General features: G+C 35.0%; 1 long non-coding RNA gene across 2 annotated transcripts; it reads right to left on the reverse strand.

Annotated features, from left to right (window-relative positions):
• Positions 1-236: 236 nt before the first annotated feature.
• On the reverse strand, positions 237-4,259 carry LOC147069082 (uncharacterized). 2 transcript variants are annotated; one of them, XR_015071240.1, is made up of 4 exons: positions 4,212-4,259; positions 3,870-4,077; positions 1,013-1,951; positions 237-633 (listed from the first exon to the last, which is right to left on the reverse strand). It is a non-coding gene; the product is annotated as an uncharacterized LOC147069082 (long non-coding RNA). The 2 variants fall into 2 exon arrangements; XR_015071239.1 differs by having other exon boundaries at positions 237-1,951.
• Between the last annotated feature and the right edge of the window lie 21,696 nt (positions 4,260-25,955).

The raw sequence follows: 25,955 nt of genomic DNA on the forward strand, positions 1-25,955 counted from the left end.
CGGTCAATAAGTACAGAATAGACCCACATGTCCAATTAATGACACCACCTAAACCTGGAACTGTCAACAATTGAGTGTCAAAGACAATCCCGATATTAAATATAATTGTGGAAATAAGTAAGAAAAATTAAAATATATAACTACATAATTAATTGTATGTTATTTTATAATACAATGTCTTCAAGTAAATAATAAAAGATCATTTAAATTTATTCATATATTTTTAACATACATAAATTGGAATATCTCAGAAACACATAACAAAATATTTTTTTTAAATACAATCATTGACAAAAATAGTTAACCTATATTATACATAATTATTGTAATATAGGTATTATTATTGTAATTAAATGTAATTGTAATTAAATTTAATGTAAATAAATATTATTATTGTAATATATTATTGTAATATTCCTAATATTATACAAATAGTGTGGATAGTATTTATCAGTCGTCCAATAAAATGGAGTTCGTTTGGGTTGATTTAAAGGCGGACAGCTTGTAACTCTTGCATCGATTGAGAATTGATGCATCAGTAGTGAATACTCGAGTCAGGTCCAATTGGAGTGATGACTGATGAGGCTGCATGAGCTGCTTGGATACGATAAAAAGGTGCACAGTTCTGATCTCCTGTTATTAAAAAAATATAAACACATAATACTGTAATCTGAAATAAAGTTAATTACACGTCACGACATACGAAATGCAAGTACTAAATAATTGTATAGTAAAAACTATTTGTAAGTTTACATGTATTAGATTTTAAAAATGCATATATTAATGATATTTTCACTGAATAATTAATATTATAATAATTATAATGGCCACGATGGTCTAGCGCGGCTTACAGGTCGGTTTAGAATGTCGTGGATTCCAGGTTCGAATCCTGTGTCTGGTAAATACACATATTGTTTTTCAATTTGTGTTTGGACTCAGAGTATAGACCTAATAGGTTGAGGAAGTGGCTAACATCCATTTCTTATAAAAACAAAAATCTGTTGATGCAAACCTCTACTCTGTGTAGGCCCGTATGATCTTATTAGGATCGGACATGGTCTAATAATGGATAATAATAGGCCATCTTTCTCTTCTTCCACCCTGTCACGTCCCAACATTGGGGCATAGGGCAAGCACAAGTTCGCGCCACTTCCCTCGGTCCATCGCCAACTCTTGCGCCTCTCGCCATGTCAGACCTGCAGCAAGTAGGTCGCTCTTGCAGCACCGCTGCAGTGTGAGGGAGGGCCGGCCGTGGCGACGGAACCCTTGAGGCTGTGCCACAAGGGTACGAAGTGTTGCACTCTTTGGCGGAATACGTGTCCCAGCCACGTAAAGCGTCTCTTTGTGATAATCTCAATCACCGAAAGCTGCTGTGTCTGCTCACAAACTCGGGTGTTTGCAACGCGGTCGTACTAATGTACCCATAAGATTCAGCGGAGACATCGATTCTCAAAGCTCAAAAGCTGAGACTCTTGAAGCTTAGTAAGATGCCATGTCTCACAGGTAGCACACATGCATTAAGCAAACATCATTTGGTCCTCACAGAATACAGCCTTGACCTCCGTGCGACTCCAAGTTGGTTGAATACGGACCCGCCATACCCATGCGGATTCCAAGCTCACTAGAAATACCACCATCGTCAGCAACCGTGGCACCCAAGTATTTGAACCTAGACACCAGCTCGACGGGCAGGAGAGGAGTATCGGCGTCGATGCATGCAGCACTGCACATGGATTTGGTCTTAGCCGCATTCAGATGAAGACCCACACGTTTCGAGTTCGCGGCGAGCCTGTTCACGATTACCTCCAGCCGTTTGATCGTCGAGCCCATCTTTACTTATCTTTATGTTTGTGAGATTCCCACAGCATGCTGCTGAGCCAAGGTCTAGGCGTCCCTTCTCAGCATTCGATATGATGAAAGGCTGCACGAACTGCTTTCTTGACCCCCTTTACTAAAAAAAATGTAAACAAATAATGATAACTTACTCCGAAATAAAGATAATTGTCGTAAATACTAAGGAAGAAAAAAGTGACACGTAGAAGTAATAAAATGTTTCGGAAGAACCTTGAAAATGTGAAAGTTTTTGTAATCTGCGAAATGCAAGTAGGTACTAACAATAAATTATTATTGTAAATTAAAAACTATTTGTCAGTATATAGTGTGATAAAGGGGTCAATCAAACGCTCGGTTTATTTGCCATGGGTGTTGATTATGCAACAAGACCACAGAAACACAGGTATAATTCAAGTCATATTATAGTAATGGCACATCAAATATTCATTAACAAATTGTTAGTCTTATAAAAATTAAACAACAATCTAAACCTATTCACTATTGTCAATATAGAGCTTTGCTTGAGAGTACTGGGCTAAAGGTGCCCAGTATGACAACCGCTGGTTGAACCTGTAGGGTCTTGGCTACGCAAAATCACTTCTTAACCCTTGAATATGCCTTCCACCAGGGAGGGTAAGTCCTTCTGGTGTTCTGTGGAGTGATTGTATGAGAAAATTACCTCGTCGTGGTAATCATAGATGGCGGGGCGGTAATGTCTTCTATAAACTTCTGTTAATTTAAAACGAGAGTTAAGAAGCCGTGAAAGGCTTTCTAGCCGTGAGGGTGTGGTTGTATTAGTGATTAAGCCAACCTGGGACAAAAGGAGCCCTATATTCGATGCAACATTGTGCAATAAAACTTACAAATTAGTGAATAATTTAATTCATTGCAAGACCCTTTGCGGGCGGGAGGAGAGGCACAGTTCCTCACAGATTGGTTTAAAGTTAATAATTATTTATTAAAGCTTAATTACACAGGTACAATCATGACACAAACAAAAACGAAAAAGGAAAAAAAAATATTATTTAATTCGAAACGAAAACTACTAAGTATATAGGATTGCGTCCTAGATGAATACAACTCTATCGAGTTTTTGCAGATGCAGTGTGGTTTGTAGATCGATCGAGACCTATGGATTGCTTTTAGGTCTGCTGAGGGTATTTTGGGGGTCCTGCCGGGTGTCGTCTTCATGGTTCTCCTGGTTTTGGAATCGTACCTTCGGCCAGTATCCCCTTTGGCTCAGGTGACAGGGGTCCGCGAGGAGTCGTCAATACGGCAGATTTGTGGGGTTGTTGACCAGGTTCGCCACGAGGTGGGGCTAGGGTGTCTGTTTGTAGTCCATCGAGCCTCGGCGGGAAAGTTTGACATTTGTAAAGATGCCAGTGTAATTAAAATCGCCGGGTGGTCATAGCATTAATTAGTCATTTATTAAGTTGATTGGGGTGGATATTCGAGCGGTGGTGTGGAGTTTGTTGATTCTGGGTGGGCATCAGATTATCCCGCTGGCACGTACGTCGTTTACACAATGGGTGCTTTGTTTTTCGCTTTACATAATACGCCGAGTACCTGGGTCGAGTCTAAGGGACTTTGGCCTTGAGGCTGGCCCTTGTTGTGCTGCGCTTTCTAAATGACCGAACCGGCCGTATCCCGTTGGCTGGGGCCCTGCATTTTGATTTGGTAATAATAGGTACATATTATGCACCTCCAATCATATTATTTAGGTAGGTACAAATAAGGGTAACGTCCATAGGGTGGATTGCAGTCTCTAATGTGGGATTAATTTATTTAGCCATCAGAATCGGGTATATATTTAAATGTTTGAGTTAGTCAACTTTGGTAAAGGAATGCATTCATAATGGACTACAAGGGATCGTCACGTCAGTAATTAAAGTTGGCTTTATCATCGGATGCATCACGCGGATTAAAATTTAATACAATTATTGTTAATAAGTGTTAGCATCATCTTCTTCTTTCAGATTAATGTCAGAAGTACCTACTATCTGATAATAGGGAATAAAGTTTTGATTATGACATACCACACATTCCTGCTTGCTTCCGGAGTAGTCCTTTGGGAGAAAATGATTCCTGCATATTCCCGCCGTTGAAGGTAGTTTGTTTAGCAGTTTAATATTTCTATTCACGATTAAATGAATCGATTGCCGTCATTCGTGATCTGCCTTTGGTGGGATTTGACAACGCACATTAACCTCACATCTTACCTGTCACCCAACAGCTGCGAGACATCTTAAAATTGAAAAGAATGACAATAGGATTTACATAATATAGATAACATATAATTGGTACTTAATTGGTTTGAAGTAAAAGTTTCTATTTTGGTATGACATAACGAACAAAAAGAGAATGATTAGGTATATTACCTATATTATATTGGCATGCATCAAACGACAGTTACCTACCTACGTATGACAACTTACTGGAAGTTTTTTTTCCTTAATTTTAAAATAACTAGCGTATCATTATCATTGTTATAGGTACCTATAGCCGGGTCTACACTCGGGACTTTTCCATACGTCTCACGAATTGAACTCAGGGCATGCGTCGTCGACCTTGAAATCGGTTCGAAAATGGCCGCCATTTTGTGATGAAAGTACTAACGCACTGCGATCCGACCGGCTTGGATTTCTATTCAACACCCCAGCAGCTTCGTATTTTTTCGGTAAGATTCGGGTCGTTCGTGCATTTGGCTGTCAGTTGCGTTGTCAATAAATGTATTTATTTGAGTCTATTTGATCATATTGGATGCATTTTAGTATTGGAATATTACGATTTTTTGCAAAATGTCGACTGAAATGATTACAATAGATTTTATTGAGAGTAGGGACACATTGCGCATTATGGCATATAACCATAAAGACTATACGAACAAACTGAAGCGCAATGATGCCTACATGTTATTGGCAGGAAAATTTGGAATGTCAGTTTTAGGGGTAAAAATAAAATGTTTACGGTTCTACTTTTCCAAGGAGTACCATAAAACAAAGGAAACAAAGAGTGGCGCTGTGGCTGACAACAAGCATGAACCCTCGTGGTTTGCATATGAGACATGAGTCAAATGGCATGTCGATAATAAGGGTTAAAAATAAAATTGAGAGCTTGAGTTCGTATTTTTCAAAAGAGCTCCACAAGACTAAGGAAACAACAATGAGTTGAGCTGGGGCTACAGCAAAAATGAACCCTCGTGGTTCTCATACGAGTCACTGTTGTGTTGTATCGAATATAATATTATTATCTAGTTATTGTAGGTAGGTATTCAATGACATATTGTAGTATTGATGTGTCGTATTATGTATAACGCCCACGGTGGCCGCACGGCTTAAGCGTTAGACTATTATGCCGTGGGTCCCAGGTTCAAATCCTGGGTCTGGCAAGTACACATATTGTTTTTCAATTTGTGTGTGAGTCAGGGTAAGACCTAATAGTTTGAGCAAGTGGCTGACATCCATTTTGCCTTTGACATCCGTGTAAAGTTCTGAAAAAGGACGTTTTCATTCGATTCTGTTGCCCTCATTATTCCGAACAGTAGTCAGAAAATATATTATATCATTAAATTTAAATCTCTTCAACTTAAATTGATGTAATTACAATATACCTAGTATAATTGTAATATTTATTTTGACAATCAGAATTATTCGCATGACGTTTTGGCATAGAATATTTTAATTTCGAGGGTGAATATCCATACAAGAATAAATATCATTAATTTAATACAAAGTGCACCGATAGATGGCACTAAACTAGTTCCATGACTGGTTTGTCGTTAGGACACACTCAAGTATGCTCATTTATTACAAATATGATTGTGATAATAAGTTTAAAAAAATAATTAATATAATTAAGTATTTGTTATTCTAAATTTTACTGTTTTCTTTTAACATTTTACACTCGTTTCCCGTACGCTCCGTGGTGGCGCTGTATTACCGTGAATAATTTTATTCATCACCTGCGAATCTATTTCGATGTATAATCTATGACTCAACGAAGTGTAAGCTGTGATGAACGAATGTAGACAGTAAAACGGATTCATCTCCTCTGCGCATGCACAAAACTTCTCGGTGTAAAACCAGAATTTAAAAGTTGAAGAGGAAGTCGGCGTTGAAGTGACTAAATGGGGACGTAGCTTATCATGGTCAAATTAAGAAATATAAGTTGTTTCGTATTATTTTGTAAAGATAGCATACCTACCTATCGGTCTTATTATTACTAATAAGCACAATAACAAAATACATACCATTATAATATTAATTCTGGACAGTCGAATACTTTTACTACTGATAATAATATGTCGATTCACATCTGAAGTTTCTAGCAAGCTGAAAATGACAGTTGGATTTTATTGCATGAGCTAGGCAGAAAAATTACTGCCGAATAATCGTGACATTTGACAAATTTTATTTAGTTGCAAAAAACACCACCGGAGCAGCGCCTCTATCAATTTTGACCAATGCATGAACTAGGCAGAAAAATTACTGCCGAATTCACGCACTTGGCAAATATTTTGCCTAATTCATGAAGAAGGCAACGGGCTTGCATTTTTCATGATTTAGGCTAAATTTTGCCCATTTCATGTAATAATCAATTTCGCACATTCGGCGTAACAACCATGGACTCAATCACTCGTCGTGTATTATACCTCGTTTATACGTGCATTGATTTAATTCCAGTACAGGGCGTATTACGTATTATTGAGACCATGACAAGAAAATGCACGTATAAATACGTATTATCGTGCATGTTGTAAGATTGCATTCATGCATCAAAAAGTTCAGCAGCTTCTGGATTTTCACGCGATATTTGGAACTTGTGCGATATCTGCGCCTGCGCAGTAGAATTATAGCGGAAAACCTGCCGCAAAGAAAGTATAATATGGTGCAGAACATATAAGTCTTTAGGTTATACAACCATCTAGGTACAGGTAAGTATTGCTTTTTTAACGAGCCGGAAGAATTTTTTTCTACTGGAACAGAACCTTTAAAAAATAGGGGTTCTTACAGCTCTGGTTAAAGATGATCTTAAAACACTCTTTAGTATTATTTATTTTTATATTTTGTGAAATCGAAGTCATAATCTTTCCAAACTATCTATTTAATACTATTTAGTTTCCAAACGATTTTAATTGCATTTTATGCGGTTATTTATGCTAATTAATTATTCATAATATTTTAATATTCTATATTCGCATAACAAAAATTCGAGTAATGGAGTCGAATATTTCAACCATGAGCGTCATGTCACATTTATGTTATGCGTACATTAACTTTTCTTCACTTGGACTGTAATGATCATAAAGGGGATCTGACATAATAGTATGATATTATGTGAGGAAGCGGATAAGGGAGGTCGCATTTTGAAAGAAAATTTTGCGACTCCTTTACTTGAGTCTGTACGGATACTATATGTGGCCTTATCGAACTGACTTTATCTTAGTTATACTAATATTCTATAATCTAAATTGTGGGCGATACACGTCATTATCTATATATATAGAAGCAGGGCTGGCGCGTCCATATATGTAGTCCAAACTAGGCAACCGCCTAGTGCACAAAACATAAGGGGGCACATAAATGGAGAACAAAAATCAATTTCCATTTTTTAATAATTTTAAATAATATGTTTTATTTTATTTTAATGTTTCTATCTGTTTGTTGTAATGATGTTTCGTAAGTTCGTAACCTGGTGGCGTTCCATGGCCAGCTTCAGGTATACAAACGATCCAGTCAGATAAAAAAATTTCAAAGTTCCAGAGGTTCAAACAATTGGAGCAACATAATATTTTATTTGGCTTCCTGTATGACAATATTGATGCCAACGATCTATGCAGTGAGCTTCAACCATTGAAACTAACAAATATACCTACACTAAGAGTGTGGCCGGTGGCCGCGTGGCTTAAGCGTTGGACTATAACGCCGTGGGATCCAGGTTCGAATCCTGGGTCTGGCAAGTACACATATTGTTTTTCAATTTGTGTCTGTCAGGGTATGGACCTAATAGGTTGAGCAAGTGGCTGACATCCATTTCTCGTAAAAAACAAAATCTGTCAATACAAACCTCTACTCTGTGGAGGCCCATATGATCCTATTAGGATCGGACATGGTCGAAAGAAGACTAATTTCAATCCGTGTAATTTTCCGGAAGATCTGATTTTGGAAAAAAGGAAGGTAAAAATAACAAAAAAATCGACTGATTATGTGGAGAAAAAATATCGAGTGGCCTTGGTAGAATTCCGGAATGGACAGAAGAAAGAATTAGTGGACTTTTTAACGAAAATAAACGATAGCTCCAATAGCTCCGAAAAATCAGGACAATGTCCAAAAAGTCTAAATATTGTTTTTTTCAATTCCGGCCTTCGGGATTTCACACAACACTTTTCAAATTCTCGAACCTGACTAAACAGAAATATAAATCCCATGCTGTTTAAGCCAACATTATTTATTGAACATACATAATTTTGAAAAACACTTATGAGAAAATATATTACAACCAATTGAAAAAATCTTTTTTTTTTATGTAAGACACCCGGCAAGAATCAAATCTGCATCTGTTGGGTTTACGCCCCGTGCGCATTGTCCACTATGCTACGAGATGACACACTAATTACGATAAACTTTAACTATTGACCATTAATACTAGCTCATCAGCGCTCTTCAAAATCAAGCTACTATTGGCGATCGGGTTTTGTTTATTAAATCAAAGAAGGTACCTACTACTTTAATTACTAACCGACGTCACGGATCTCTCCAATATTTTATGTTGTAACTTACTCGAACTTGCTGATAATTTTAATAACATTAATTACATTAACAATCAGATCAATTCAAATTTAAATATTTATTTATTTATTTAGGAATACAAAACATTGTGGACATAACAAATCTAAATTCAAGACGTACACAACATGAGATTTACAGTATAAGTCAAACATTACCCTCACAAGAGAGAAGAGAATATAGAAACAGAAATATATATATAATAACAATAATAATAACAAAAAAAAAAAAAATAATCAAAACATACTTAAGTATAATTTAATACAGAAAAATATAATTTTTGAGAACGGAAAATATACAATTTTATACAGAAAAATACAGTTTCAAAAATAAAATGCAAAGTACATCATTGAAAATGTCTATGTCTTTAGGGAGCGCATTTACTAGTCTTGCACCCCTCGCTAATGGTGCCTGATAGGCTTGACACGAGGAAACGGTTCCAATCCAAAATAAATCATGACTGCGACCACGTAGGTAATTGACAGGCGCATGGAAATTCAAATTCATTAGGACACCAGGATTGGAAACCATCCCTCGCGATAACAGGCAAAAGTGCTTCAACAGCAGAAGAGACCGACGAGATTCAAGAGAGTGAAAAGTAAGCATGCCTTGTAGAAAGGCAGTCGGAAAATAATCATCTGACGAATTATCGAAAGGAAAATAGTTAAATGTTTTAAAATAAAGACATCGAAGAAATTTCTTCTGGACGCGTTCTAAAATAAGCTTATAGGAAACCTCATAAGGACACCAGATAATCGACCCATATTCAAGAATGCTACGCACTAATGAGACGTAGAGTGTACGTAATACATTAGGATTCTTGAATGGCTTGGATTGTCGCATGATGAATCCTAGAAGCTTACTCGCACGTAGAGCCGTGGAAGTTATATGCGAGTGAAAGGATAATGAAGAATCAAAAATTATCCCAAGATCTTTCGCCTCAGATTGACGTTTTAAAGAATTTTTTGACATAATATAATTGTATTTAATCGGAGCTCTTGACCTAGAAAAAGTAATACAAAAGCATTTGTCAGTATTAAATTCGAATTTATTCTTTTTTGACCAACTTTCAATTGAACAGAGATTTCTCTGTAACATGCAACAGTCCAACTCATTGCGAATTGGTGCATATAATTTCAAATCATCCGCAAAAAGTAAAAATTCTACTCCATCCATGGCTTTAACTATATCATTGACAAATATGAGGAACATAATTGGTCCAAGATTTGATCCTTGGGGAACACCTGAAAGAGTTTGAAAGACTTCAGATGCACACCCAGCGTACTCGACATATTGACAACGATGTGAAAAATAAGATTTGAAAAAATTTACAAAATTAATAGATCCGCCTACTGCACTCAGTTTAGTTAAAAGAATATCATGATCAACTCGATCGAAAGCCTTTGACATATCCGTATAAATTGCATCAACTTGACAATGATTGTCTAGTGAACGAGGTATGTATTCAGTGTACTCCATGAGGTTGGTAACTGTTGATCGAGTAGATCGAAAACCATGTTGAGCGTCAGTCAGCTGACCATCCACGTGTGTATATATATATTTATGTAAAATGGACTCAAATAGTTTGACCGGTGCAGAGAGAACAGCCACTGGTCGGAAGTTAGTTATTTCAGATACCGAGCCATTTTTATACACCGGTCGTATACGAGTTAAGCTCCAACATTCAGGGAAGGTAGATTTACTTAAACATAGATTGAAAATATACAACAAAGGATCGCTTAAAAGTTTTTTGCATCCTTTTAATAGCCATGGAGGAATGCCATCTGGACCTACTGAGGATTTCGGATATAGTCTAGAAAAAGCATATTTCATATCTGACTCATCCAGAGGACCAATATTTAGTATGGGCCAAGAAGACGAAAAGTATTCAGGTTGAGGTTGAAGTTTTGGTGGAATCGTGGAATAAACTGACCTAAAATATTCAGCAAAACCGTCAGCGATGGATTTATAGCCATTCAATACACTACCCCCAAAAGACATAGACGATAGCTGTGCAGAAGAGTTACGTAAGCTCCTAACATACGTCCAAAAAGTTTTCGGGTCTGAGGTTAAATTCAAGGAAATTTTCTCAATGTACGCTTTGTGAGCAGCGTCAATGGCGCGATGAACTCTTCTGCGCATATCGGAGAAAGCGCCATAATCATTCAAGCACTTCGAGCGCTTCCATCGTTTATGACAGATGGCTTTCAAGTCAATATCTAGCCAACTGTAGATACGTCCGTGTCCGGAAACTTGTACGTATGCAGTTCACCGTATTACACTTCACCGTGAAATGTTGAATTGAAAATATATGGCCACATATTAAAGACAGTTCAACCTCTTTGGGTCGTATAGTACTGACATCCGGTTCACATACCTGGGTTCCAATATTACAAAAGAGAACGAGGAACTGGAAGAAATAAAAGCCCGAATAACCGCTGCAAATAAATCGTACTTCTCATTGCTGCCCATATTCAAATCCAGAAATGTCCACAGAAAAACTAAGACGCGGCTCTATAAAACTGTCATACGCACAGTCGTTGCATACGGGTGCGAGTCATGGACGCTAAATGTGAAAGCAGCTGAAATGGTGGATTGCTTTGAGAGAAAGATCCTAAGGCGGATATACGGACCCATGAATGATGGTGGGGAGTGGAGAATTAGGTACAACACGGAACTATACCGCTTATACCAAGATTCAAAACTCTCCAACTTCATAAAATTCCAGAGGCTAAGCTGGGCAGGCCATGTCCAGCGCATGCCTGAGACATCGATTTTCTCTGTTTTGGCGATGTTGCCAACTGGTCACTCGCGAGTTAAAATAGTCCGTATCGAGTGGCTTCAAAAATAGGTATTATCGTATACGGCAGGGGCGGGCAAACTTTTTGGATGGAGGGCCAAATTCAAGAATTAAAAATGAGCGGCGGGCCGCAAGTTAAATACCATTTTTAGATATACACTATTTATTATCACGAAAAATAAACATTACAAAAAAATAATGAGAAGAATGAAACTGTTGTACATTTTTTAACATTTTTTTAAATTTAGGTGTTAATTTTGTAGTTGATATTCTTAAAACTGCTAGTAAATGGGCATCGGAGATATTTGATCGTAAAGAATTTTTATTGAGGTTCATGATCGAAAATGTTTGTTCACATATATAGGTTGATCCAAAAATAACGAACATTTTTCTTGCATACCTACTCTTTAAGTTGGTCGACTTTGTCTGAATTAAGGGCATTGTAAAATTTGGAGATTTCTTCACGACGATGCAATTCTCTTAAACCAGTGTCACACTGCAGATTAATAATCTCAAGTTGTAGCTCTGTCGGTACACTATCAATATCTATTGAAATCGATGTTCAACGTAGAAAATCGTGGTTACATAGTGTGAGACGAGACGCAAGGAATACGTACTGAGATAATACATTTACGAAACAACAAATTCTTCAAATTATGATCTATTGTCAATATTTTTTAAAAAATTATAAAAAAGTTATTCATAATCAAAGTACAATTATCGATGGCGGGCCGCGAAAAAATACCCGGCGGGCCACATGCGGCCCTCCCCTGGTATACGGTATGAAACGGGCGATATTAACTTGTCATCCCACACGGTTGTCGACCACACGACTCGCAAGTTCTAGCATCGACCTGCTGCTCGATTTCAACTGAACAACTACAAGATGGCGAAAACTTAAAAAATATATATGGAGTATCACCGAGGACACAGTCCTCGTCGAATAAATACACGCCAAAGATATAGTGTGGAATGTAAAAAAACCCGCCATAATATTCAATGGCGATCACGCTGTTCTTCAGTTAGCCAACTTTTGACCCAGTGTTTTCGTTTACGGCGAGTCCTGACCGCCTGAGCCAGTTGAAATATAGCCATACTCGCTACAATAAATTAGTCTTTGGATTATTCGATTTCGATATTCGAATTAATCAATTGGTTTGGAGATTCAAGCTCGCCCAGTTATTCATGATGTAAATTAACAATAAGTATACAAACTTTCTATAAATGTCAAACGGCCGCATAAATTTTAACAGATCTGATGCTCGCTAGGTTTGACAGCTTACAGCTCAGTTTTGTTGACGTAAAATTGCGCGGGAATGCGTTCAGTGTAGCCACCAATCTAAGAAATATCTAGTTTTCACTCAACCTATATTTTTAATAATAGCAACACTAGTATTATTTTAACCAATCACATCAAGGACCAACGAGATTGAATCGTTGCGTGTAATTGTGACGCTAAAAAACAAACGTAGCCATCTCCATCACAAGTGAAACTGAGTAAATCAACTTTTTTTTTTTTGTGGTTAATTTGAACCCGTAAGTTAATAATTTCCTAATTTATGATTATATTTTATTTAAAAGATACGATTTAAACAATGCTCAATAATCGCGAATCTTTAACAAACAAGATATTTACGATTTTATGTTGGAGATGGCTATGTTTGTTTTGTATCATCTGGATTTGACCAGGTTTGAAATAAATACTATTGGAGATGGACAGTTTTGTTTTGTATTCGATTGGTTTGTTTTGTATTCTAACAAACAGGGTTGTGTTAAAATGGGTGCCGGACGAAATCGCGAATGCTGAAATCCCGAATGCTGACATCCCGAAAGCCGAAATCCCGAAAGCCAAAATCCCGAATGGCCGAAATTCCGAATGGCCGGAATCCCGAAGGCCGAAATCCCGAAAAATAAAAAAATATAAACAGTATTAATTTTCAACCAGCGGTTCCCCAATAGGCGGCGCTTTTTCTTGGGTGTGTAATTTAACAAGATAATTAAAATAGTTTTATAAAAACTGTTATTAATTATGGAATGAAGCAACAAAATAATTTTCAACCAGCGGCACCCCAAAAGGCGGTGCTTTTTCTCGATTGTATAATTTATCTAGATAATTAAAATAGTAGTATTAAAAACTATTATTTATTATGGAATGAAGCAAAAAAAATATTTTCAACCAGCGGTACCCCAATAGGCGGCGCTTTTTCTTGAATGTGTAATTTAACAAGATAATTAAAATAGTTATAATAAAACTATTCACAATTATGGAATCAAGCAACAAAATAATTTTCAACCAGCGGCACCCCAAAAGGCAGCGCTTTTTCTCGATTGTATAATTTATCTAGATAATTAAAATAGTAGTATTAAAAACTATTATTAATTATGGAATGAAGCAAAAAAATAATTTTCAACCAGCGGTACCCCAATAGGCGGCGCTTTTTCTTGAATGTGTAATTTAACAAGATAATTAAAATAGTTATAAAAAAACTATTCATAATTATGGAATCAAGCAACAAAATAATTTTCAACCAGCAGCACCCCAAAAGGGGACGCCTTTTCTCGATTGTATAATTTAACAAGATAATCAAAATAGTTATATAAAAACTATTATTAATTATGAAATAATGCAAAAAAAAAATTTCAACCAGCGGTACCCCAATAGGCGGCTCTTTTTCTAGAGTGTGTAATTAAACAAGATAATTATTTTCTTACTTCATTCCATAATTAATAATTGTTCTTATATAACTATTTTAATTATCTTGTTAAATTATACAATCGAGGAAAAGCGCCGCCTATTGGGGTGCAGCTGGTTGAAAATTATTTTGTTGCTTCATTTCATAGTTAATAACAGTTTTTATATAACTATTTTAATTATCTTGTTAAATTACTTACTCAAGAAAAAGCGCCGCCTATTGGGGTACCGCTGGTTGAAAATTATTTTCTTGCTTCATTTCATAATTAATAATAGTTTTAAATACTACTATTTTAATTATCTAGTTAAAATATACAATCGAGAAAAAGCGCCGCCTTTTGGGGTGCCGCTGGTTGAAAATTATTTTGTTGCATTATTCCATAATTAATAATAGTTTTATATAGCTATTATAATTATCTTGTTAAATTACACACTCTAGAAAAAGCGCCGCCTATTGGGGTGCCGCTGGTTGAAAATTATTTTCTTGCTTCATTTTATAATTAATAATAGTTTTTATATAACTATTTTAATTATCTTGTTAAATTATAGAATCGAGGAAAGGCGCCGCCTATTGGGGTGCCGCTGGTTGAAAATTATAACTGTTTATATATTTTTATTTTTCGGGATTTCGGCCTTCGGGATTTCGTCCGGCACCCGAAAAAAACAACAATATAAATGTATAACTTATTTCATATTTACAACTAACACTTAATAATTTGAAAATTATAATTGGGTTTATGAATTTATTTTGAGTTTTATGATATTAGAATTAAATACATAGGTAACTAAGCAAACATTACAATATTTTTGAATAAAAATATATAAAAAAATATAGATGACTGAACCAGTTTACACGATATTATGCAGCTTTAAAACTGAACTTAAAATATGAACAGCCAAGGCACAGCCCTGAGGTTCTAAGATGCTAACTATCGTAAAACGTTTGAAAATCAAAATTTACTTACCGTTTTTCAGTCTTCTTTGTACGTTTAATGGTATAATTTGATCTGGTAAACTTTCGTGCATTATCTGGAGACACTATTTCAAACTTTATTTGGATTTTATTCCATTCTTTGACAATTATTTCGCTTAAAAACTTGAAGAGCACATTTTATATACAGAGAAAACTTTTTGCTGATGGGAGCCATATTGATAAAATGCCACGACATGATTGGCCATTCTGAAAAAGTGCTACGTCGTGATTGGCTAAGACGAATGTGACCACGTTTGATATAAAAAGTCAATGGAGATGACTAAGTTTGAAAAAAATCAAAACTTTTATTTTGATTTTTTAAGCAGAAAATAAGGAGATAGACATGTCTGAAGTGAATATTATTATATAAAACAACACAAGCAGTCATACCAACCAAAAATCTCAAAAAAGTCATTGACTGGAGATGGCCACGTTTGTTTTTTAACGTCACAATTGCAAATAGCTAGCGACGACGGTTGGCGTCGATCGTTGAATCGGGTTGGGTCTGTGCGTTTGCCGATGGAATATGGCCTTTATCAATGGAATCCAGTTTTTACTCTTGGCAGACGATGTAAAATTATATGTGTCTATTCACAGTGAATTAGATTGTCACATATTACAAAATAACTAGTGGAATTTTTTTATATTATAATAAGTGAAGGTAATTCCATAAACAACGTTTTTTGTGTAATTGAATTTGATCAAATTATATACCTACAATATATTATAATGGGTGGGAATTAATCGCACAATGCAATAATCAAAATTCACAAAAAAAATAACTTTAACATTTGGAAAATAGTTTTCACATATATTAAATGATTTCACAAATAAATAGATGAAATCACATAAAATAGTTTGTTTCACAAAACAAAAATCATAAATAACTCATTGTAAATATAAATTCACTCAATTTTGACAACTGCACACATTTGTAAAATTGTTTTCACCGAAAAATAATATATCGCACAAAGAAAAGGTAGAAATTCACAAATATCAAACTAATAATTGTAACAATACAATTTTATTAGAAGGCAATCGCAAAAATGATGCTTAGGTGTCAATATAAATAATGTTTAACGCAGTAATATAAATATGTATATATATTATTTGAGTAAATCTACAACCAAATAACACCACCTAGGTATACTTATCTTTTTCGGTTCATCGATATAAATTTTGGTAAATGTGGCGCAGATGCCGTCATGAGATTGTATAAGTATCTTTTTTGAACTAAACCTAATCTAACCTAACCTATTCTAACGTAACCTAACCTAATATAACTTAACCTAACCTAACCTGACCTGACCTAACCTAACCCAACCTAACCTAACCTACCCCAACCTAATATTACCTAATATAATCTTAGTTTGTGATAATGAAGTAAGTATCAAAATCTATGAGCATTTTAAATTAACAATTATTAGATCGAAAAGCCTATGCGCCGACAGAAAAAGGTATTTATTATAATTGTCTACATGGAATAAACTGTTTTCGTAAAAAAAATAATCATAAAAGCTCATGACTGCATCTGCGGCACAATTACCTAAGTTTTAATTAACGTCACTTTTTAAATAGGTATTTATAGTATTATTTGAATCTGAAAATAGGTACCTAATACATACTTGTGTTTTGCCAAAATATTGTTTAAAATCATTAAACCTAATTTTCATAGTGTTTATATTCTTTTACGATTAATTGGGTTACAATAGTATATTGATACGTGAAGACTACTTTTTCCTTAGTGCAAATCGATCATTTGATTGTTGTAGTTGATTTGTGAATATCATCCATTTCCGATGTGCCGAACATCTTTTTAAATGTTGTCAGTGCTTTGTGAAAACAGTCTATTCAATTGTGCGAATATATATTCCCCTATTATAATATACTATTATACTATCATAAAAATGTCAATACGATATAATAAAATATTGTACTTATTTAAAAAAAATAATAGTTATTTGAATAGGTATACATATATAATAATATTATAGTAGAATATATTATATTCTTAAATAATATGTAAATGAATTTTTGTCTAGCAATTTAACACACTGGCAACTTTAAATTTAGTTATGGTAACTTACTGGCATCTGGTTGGGATTGACCAAAGTTTTTAGTAACAGATTTTTAGAAATTCATGGTAGATGCCTTTAAATATAAATAGATGGCGTAAAAGTCACATTATTTGTGTTATTTAGGCAAAGACATCGCCTTAAACGCTGTGAATGCAGTCTATATGGGAAATAAAATTCACTAACGCAGAAACGTGTTTAAGTAGTTAATAATACACAACAACTAACATAAATTTAATGAAGTAGACATGGCGTATCTGGTTACATGTAAATTGTACGTAAAACTTTTCACCGTGCACAATTCGCCGTGAGTTTTATATCGGAAAGAGATGACCGCATACTATACGGTCTCCAATTTTATTAGATTCAGTATGAACATTAATTCAATTTTCATAACTGAATTTGAGAAAATTCATGAATTCAAGAATGAAAACCTAACATGACCTAACCTAAAAAATAATCCACTATATCGGTTATTTTCAAAATACGTTTCCTGCTGTAAACTGTAAAACTGTAAAGCTAAACTAAAACTGTAAAACTGTGTAAACCGACAAGAGCCTTATTTTATTTAGGCATGAACTTTATGTCAGTACTTCTTCTTCTTCGATGGCGCTACAGCTCAAGTCGAGCCCTGGCCTCCTCCACCGCTATCCTCCAGCCGGAACGGTCCTCCGCACGTCTTTTCCAGTTCCTGATTTTTAGTATCTGGTTGGCATCTTTTGTAACATTATCACCCCATCGTGTGCGTGGCTTTCCCACTGGCCTTTTCCCCCCTGGGTTTCCTTCGAGGATCTTCTTCGGTACGAGATGAAACGTCAAAAATGAAATGTCAAACGAAATCATTATTTTTGTTGGTTATGTTTGTGTATAATTCCTATAATATTCGATTGATTTAGTATAATATGATACCTATATATATATATATATATATATGTACGTAGAATATAAACTTACATAAATGCGAAACGATATAATATTAATACACTATAAAACAAGATTTAACAAAATAAACGCAGTGTCTTCAATAACATTTATTTTTATGTACCTAGGTATTTATTCATTACAAACCATTATAAAACATACTTAACATAATTAATTGAACTCAAGATAACAGAGTATTAAGTAACATTGTGAATAGGTAATATAATAATTCGGCATCTTTATTGTTTATAAATTGGTAATTGCCGTGTTCTTTCCGTCAGCAAACTCGTTCATTTTGACGTTTTGATTTTCAAGGTCACTGTCACATACGAAACGAAATATCAAAATAAACATGGAAATCGGGAAATAGGTACATGAATTCACGTCCTTCGTCGTGCAAAAGTAGCAAAAGAAAGGAGAGGTTTCAATTAAGTGATCTTAATTGAAATCAGGTAGGTAAGGTTATGTCCGTCTCAACATTATACCTACCTACGACTTTTTAATTCTCCATGGATATAATATTATATACATCTTCTATGTCTTTGATTAATTTTAAACTATACAACCATATTCATTTTTTCGCATTGTAAACTCTTCACGCTTGTAGGTAGGTAGTAACATTAAACTTAGGTACGATAATAAACCTATATGGCGTGAGAATTTGTAAAATATATCTCACAAGCTCTTTGTTTAACCGGAAATTACGTATAAATAGTGCATCACTGAGTGAAAAAGCATTTTGACATATTAAGTTAAAATAATTATTTGATCTGTTTCGCGGATGATTACGTGATCCTAAAAGTGCAGCAAAAGTAACTATTTATGGGATTGACACATTTTACAATAATTGGGTGAACGATACAAATATATAGCAATGCTTTGGCGAAATATAAAATAATAATATGTAGGTAATTATTCTCGCGAGCCCAATAATAAAATACTATCTTTTCGCAGCCTAACCTTTCACTTTTATTTGACAGTTCAAAACTAAACTGCGTTATCGGCGCGAGACATCAGTGCGCATGCTCACAGACTCAACTCGTATGGGGGACTATGGTCACGAGTGCCCTTTGGTATGGGCAATAATGTCGACACAGATTATGACTAATTCAGTGATAAGTTTCGACATGCCTTATTTCGATAACCTACGTCACTTTCGCGAATAACTACGATGTTTCATACGAGTCGTAAGTTACGGAATCGACCTGCTGTAGAATGAAATGAACGACCGTTTGCATGACTCAGGCGCATATTCGGCTATTTTCGTAAGCTTTCGGCAATCTTCGCTTGATAATGAAAGGATCGCACGACGGATAATAGAAAATTTTCCACTTTCGACCCGATCGCTCACGATCCTTGAAAACCATAGAGAATAGAGTTTGACAGTCGTGGCAGACGATTGGGCCAGACGCAATCTGCCAATGGAATATGGGCTTTACGTTGACAATGTCATTAATGAATATAAGAAACATAATTGGGCCAAGATTTGATATAATACACGTGATATGATATAAGAAAATAAAATATAATCGCTAAGACACTTCGCTTTCTTTCATTTTTGTGATGCAAGTGCTTTAGTCGTATGTTTTTAATTAAATCAAAATTGAACCATTTTCGGTAGCGACGCGAAGAGCCCGAAGATTTTTTTATAAAGAATGACTAATTGTCAAATACATTATATATACATTTGGTAAAATACCTTCACTGCAGCATTGACGCCACTAATCGAATATAAAATTTCTCAATCAATATTCTGAAATTCATGCAATAGGTCGCCCTTAAAGAAGTTCCACAAATTATTATTAATAAACTTCGATTCAGTACATTCACTGTCTCCATTTCCAACATTATGATGTTGAATACGACTATTTGTGAACCGTAAAGAATTTAATGGCAAATCTATTGAGAGCGCAGGGTGATATTATGCATCTTCAGGTATAAGTGGGTCGGCACAGGCATGTACCGGTACACAACAATCTGAATCCGCCAAAACTAAGTCTAAAATTCGCGATTTCACATTTTGATACACCCCTGTTACAGGCGGGCTTCTCCCGGTGTAAAATAATCATTTAGTAGTCATAAGTCGAAACGTAACCCTGACCTCTAGAAACGGCTTCATAAAACATCTAATCTGATTCCTTGCTCAACTACGTAAATTTTTTTTATTCATAAGTAAAGGCCTTCATCCGGTGTGTGAAAATCACATACTGGGCGGAGGTGTAAGTAAGATAAATTTAATTTGATTTAAAAAGTTTAAATGATGATGGATGATAGAGATAATTTTAAGACTAAATATAAGTATTCATACATAATAAATTTTGCCGTGCTTGCAAGCAACGTTAAAATCTCCACGCGCCTGCGCCGGGGTGGTCCTCGTGATTCGTCAAATAAAAAACACAGTGAAATCAAAAAATCCATTCCGAAACGTATTCAGATTCTGACTACCAAATGAACATTTCAGGTTTTAAAGGTCAGAGTTACTATACTTTCTTGTTTTTCATCTCCGCGTTGTAAGCTAACTTATGACTTGATTATGTTTGATTACATATGCCAGTGGTCGGCAAACCGCGGCTCGCGAGCCACATGTGGCTCTTTGGCCCCTTGAGTGTGGCTCTCGAGACAAATGACCACGTGCGAGCGCGGGGTGTCGATCGGTCGAGTGACGAGTACGTGGCACAGACGAAAAGTTCCTACTCGAAGCATAAAGTTACCTATTTTTTTCCAACAAACTGCAAATCCTACAGGTATTTTTGTAATCAATTTAAAAATTATAATTATTTTGTGTTGGTGACTTTTTCCCTATTTGACATGGTTACAAAGAAGAAGCAAAGAAAAACGGATGACGAAAGCCATGAATTTAAAGTTGAATGGACCGAGACTTTTGCGTTTATTCAAAACATAAATGGACTTCCGACCTATCTTATTTGTCAGGAAAAATTGGCGCATAACAAGAAGTCAAATTTGGAGAGACACTTTACAACTAAACACGTGTCATTTAGCACTAAATATCCTGTTGGTGATGCAAGGAAGAAAGCAGTCGCGGAACTTCAGAAGAGTCAAGAAAAATTAAGTTCTGTATTTAATTACTGGATACAATCGCCCAGCAATGTTAATATTGCAAGTTGTGTGGTTAGTCAAGAGATTTCTAAGAGAAGAAGACCATACACAGACGGCGAATACATAAAAAGCTGTTTTATACATGCATCCGAAGAGTTATTTCGGGATTTTAATAACAAAGCAGATATTCCAAAAAAATTAAAGAGTTACCATTGTCTGCTAAAATAGTCAAAGATAGAATAACCAAAATGTCTTCAGATATAACCAACTAGCAAGTTGAAGATTTTAAATTGGTTTCAACTTTATCAATAGCAGTTGACGAGTCTTGTGACATAAATGATACAGCGCAAGTTTCACTTTTTGTACGATTTATTTCATCTACAGGTCCTAAAGAAGAGCTTTTAGGATTATTGCCACTCAAAAGTCAAACATGTGAAGAGGATATTGCAAATGCTGTAATTGAGTGCATGGAAAAACATCATATTCCACTCGATAAGATTGTGTCAATTTCAACAGACGGGCGAAAAGTATGACCGGCATAAAAAAGGGTTTGTTGCTATTATGAAAGAAAAAAATAATCACGAGATACTTGCTTACCATTGCATCGTTCATCAAGAAGCGCTTTGTGCACAGACATTTCCAGAAGAAATTTGCAAAGTTATGGAATTGGCGATTAAGATTATCAACTCCATTATAACTAAAGCTTCTTTATCATCGGCAGTTTAAAGAATTTTTAGTTGAAATGGAGAGTGAGTACGCAGATCTTCTGTTGCATAATAAGGTACGTTGGTTGTCAAGAGGAAACGTTTTGAAACGCTTTGCTTCCTTATTAACAGAAATTAAAGCATTTCTCTTTGAGAAGGGTATTCACTATCCAGAACTAACGGATGATCAGTGGATTCAAAAATTTTATTTCATGGTAGACGTTACGTCTCATCTAAATCAGCTTAATCGTAAACTAAACTACAGGGGAAAGGAAACACAATGTTTTCGATGTTAGAAGAAGTTTTTTCATTCGAAAACAAATTATCCCTTTTTGCTCAAGATTTTGAAAGAGAAACTTTGATTCACTTTCCAAGCCTGCTGAAACATCGCCAAGAAAGTAATTCTGATATTGACATTTGCTATTTCAAAACGACAATTTTAAATATGAGGAGAGCTTTTCTCAACAGGTTTCAGGAATTCAGAATCAGCAAAATGACATTGGCCTTTGTTAAAAAACCTCTTAATGCTACTGTAACAGAATTAATTTTATCTCCCTTTAATCTTGACATTGACAACTTTAAAATGCAATTGCTGGATTAAAAAAAAAAAGATTTATGGAGCTCTAAATTTGAACGTCTTTATGCGGATATGGAAATATTGGAGAGAAAAAAATCTGAACTTAGTTGACAGCACAAGTGATCTGCTTTGAAAGACCTGGAATAGTATAATACCTCACTCATATTATGATCAGTTGAAAAAACTAGCGTTTGCTGTTCTTTCCCTTTTCGGTTCCACATATTCATGCAAACAATCTTTTTCAAGCATGAACCTTATTAAGAGAAAAATTGAGAAGTCGTCTTATTGATGAGAACCTGAAATCGTGCCTAAAATTCAAAACTAAAACCTACAATCCTGACTTACTAAAACTTTCTAAGGAGATGCAAGGCCATGTTCACATTGAGTGTTTGTCAGTTATTGTCATAATTTATTTTTATGGATATCTTACTAACAATTTAATCTTTAACAACAAATAAGATCATTAATAAGTCTGATATCAAGTTTTATTCAGTGTACCTACCTATAGTTTAATTAAGACTTTAAACTTTAATTAAATTTTATAAAGTTAATAGACAATGTACCGTGTACCCAGTGACGTCCGGTGGGGGTAGGCAGATTGAGCGTCACTTGGGAGTGGCAGTTATTTGAAGGGCGGCAAATCGAGTAGAATCATTTGGTAAATAAAGAAATAGCTACCTAAACTTAGTAATAACGAAGATATCTTTCTATTAAAAAATACAGGTCATTGGTTGGAAACAAAATGTATTAATTTACATAAAAGATTTAACTGGATTGTATTTTTTTTTGTCGAGCTCGCGATGCCTAGTTTATTTCCGTTGGCTTTCGACATACATGATGACGAGAAACGACATCGTGCACGGATGATACAAAATACTGTATAAAAAATGGGCTGACATTTTGCCGCTCCCCAGGGGGGAATGGGACGATTTGACACCGCGAACTGGCCTCCGCCGATTGGCCTCCGGTAATTGGCCGCCGGTACAATCGGACGCCGGCCCAATTGGACGCCGACCCAATTCGACGCCGACCCAACTGGCCTCCGGGAGATTGGACGCCGCACAGTTGAATTAAATGCGCAAAGGAATTGACGTACGTTACGATTTGTTGGAGTAAATAAGCAAGTCAGTTTAATATGCTTCTATCTTCTCAGTAGGTGTACCTCATACATTTCGCGCTTGACACATTTTTAATATAGATTGAGAAAAATTATTATGCCTGATGATGTTTATTAAAAGAAAATAATTCTTCCCTCGCTAAAACTTAAAGATGTGCATAATCAATTAATTTATTGTCTATACATGGGTACTTATTTATATTTACAACAAATATTTAAAATAATGTTAGATGTTAGAATGAAAATTACATTATATTTCAGCGTTTTATCGACTTAATATTATAATAAAGCTTAAATATGTATATTATTATGCATAAATGCGTATTTTAAGATAGTATGAAATTACAAACAAAATATTAAGTAAGTTATCTGCTAAGTATAAATGTTTCAGTAGTTTGATTGATAAACTACTTAGGTACTGGATGCCGGATGAAATCCCGAAGGCCGAAATCCCAAATGCTGAAATCCCGAATGGCCGAAATCCCGAAAAATGAAAAAATACAAACATCAATAATTGCGCAATTTTTGCAAGAGAGACAAAAACCCATTTTTTGTGGAAATATAAAAAATGTAAAATACAAACATCAATAATTGCGCAATCGTGAGCGCAATTTTTGTAAGAGAGACAAATCCCATTTTTTCGGAAAATGGGTTTTTCTGATTGCGCAATTTTTTTCAGGAGAGACCATTTTGTAGAACGAATGGATTGCGCAATTATTGATGTTTGTATTTTACATTTTTTTTATATTTCCACAAAAAATGGGTTTTTGTGTCTCTTGCAAAAATTGCGCAATTATTGATGTTTGTATTTTTTTTATTTTTCGGGATTTCGGCCTTCGGGATTCCGGCCATTCGGGATTTCAGCGTTCGGGATTTCGATATTCGGGATTTCGGCTTTCGGGATTTAGGCTTTCGGGATTTCGGCCTTCGAGATTTCGTCCGGCACCCAGTACCTAAGTAGTTTATCAATCAAACTACTAAAACATTTATACTTAGCAGATAACTTACTTAATATTTTGTTTGTAATTTCATACTATCTTAAAATACGCATTTATGCATAATAATATACATGTTTAAGCTTTATTATAATATTAAGTCGATAAAACGCTGAAATATAATGTAATTTTCATTCTAACATCTAACATTATTTTTAATATTTGTTGTAAATATAAATAAGTACCCATGTATAGACAATAAATTAATTGATTATGCACATCTTTAAGTTTTAGCGAGGGAAGAATTATTTTCCAAATCAATTGCCAAATCATCCTGGTCACAATCCTCAGTCATGAGGTCCTGACGAATAATAAGAAGTAATACTCCACTTTGCTAAATAATTTGTATTTTTTCGTTTATAGGAAGGGTCCATGTGGCTCGTAAAAAGCCGTCACTGCTTTCAAAAGTTTTAATATTATTGTATTTTTTCCTTTATTCGCCGCCCTTTATAATGTGCCACCCCTACTGAACGCATGGCCTGCCTGTCCCCACTGGACGTCACTGCTACAAATCTTTGAGAGCCTACAATATTTCACCTGAAAAGATATAACTAAAATAAACAAAAAATCCAAAATAAGCAATATGATGTAAAATGCAAATGAATTACATATTAATAATTCACAAACCGCTGCGCAAAATTGGGGTGCGTTCCGGTCCATGTCGACCTCTGCTTGTATATCGAGTTAATGAATAAAAACATGTGGCCGGATGTAGCATCACTGCAAAAAAATGACAAGGATTTGTCAGTAAATGATTATTTAGCGTTTACGTATCTTAAAAAATGTTTTTCTAAGATACGTAAACTAAATAATATATACATATTTTTTAAATACACTTCGCCTTGCAGCATAGAGGTAAATGCAACGGACGGGGCGTAAACCCAGGAGATGCAGGGAGCGATTCCCTTATTTTCTCAGAAAATGTTTTTCAAAATATGTATTTTCAATAATCAGAATAGTACATTCTTAAATCTTGTGATTTATTCGTTGAATAAAAGAAATAGTTAATTATAAATAATATTTTATTATAACATTTTATAAATTGAGCATTTACATTCAATTTCGATCTTAAATTGTAAATTTAATTAACTGTATGATTCAATTCGATTCATTTATTTTTTTAACATATTGTGGACATTACAAATTATAAGTTTAAGACGTTCACAACATGACATAAACAAAGATATATAAATATAACAGTATTACATAAAAAAAGAGATATATCAGTAGATGAATTAGATAGGTACAAGGAAGTACACCGGATGAGCTAAGCAGACCCTATTTTAAGATTTTATAAAACAACATCCACCTTAACTCATTCTCACGTAGGTGGAATATATCAACACCCGAAGCAATTTCGTTGAACATAGTTATCACTCTCCCAATTGGCATTACCAGTGGCAGGTTGGTTCTGCACCTTGGGAGA

This window comes from Rhyacophila brunnea, unplaced genomic scaffold, assembly GCF_057557595.1.
Source record: "Rhyacophila brunnea isolate RB1 unplaced genomic scaffold, BYU_Rbru_1.0 scaffold_24, whole genome shotgun sequence".
Lineage (NCBI taxonomy): Eukaryota > Metazoa > Arthropoda > Insecta > Trichoptera > Rhyacophilidae > Rhyacophila > Rhyacophila brunnea.